Below are 407 nucleotides of genomic sequence, written 5' to 3' on the forward strand. Positions count from 1 at the left end.
ATGGCTAGCCCTCCCCTGATTGACTATGGCATGCCTCCCCTAATTAATAATATATGTGTATAAACGACAAATATGACTATAGGGTAAATCCCAACACACTGTACAAAATAAAGATTAAAAATATGTTCTTATCAGAATATTTTTAACCTCAGCAGATTAACAGATGAGTCTATGTTGAAACGAGATTATTTTCTAAAAATGGTAGTAATCCTTTCAGAAGCTGACAGAGTAAGACTTCAAAAGAACAAGAAAAAGAACAGGTTCAAGACCGACCCCAAGGAATACGAAGAACCCTAACGCGCACCCAGAGAAACTATCAAGTGCAGCAAGGGCACATCAACATGCGAGAGGCGAACTGTTCCTGGACGGTTACCAATTGATTAGGAAACCACCTCCGATTTGTGTTG

The sequence above is a fragment of the Halyomorpha halys genome, unplaced genomic scaffold, assembly GCF_000696795.3.
Source record: "Halyomorpha halys isolate HHAL.00 unplaced genomic scaffold, Hhal_1.1 Scaffold190.1, whole genome shotgun sequence".
In the NCBI taxonomy this organism is placed as follows: Eukaryota; Metazoa; Arthropoda; class Insecta; order Hemiptera; family Pentatomidae; genus Halyomorpha; species Halyomorpha halys.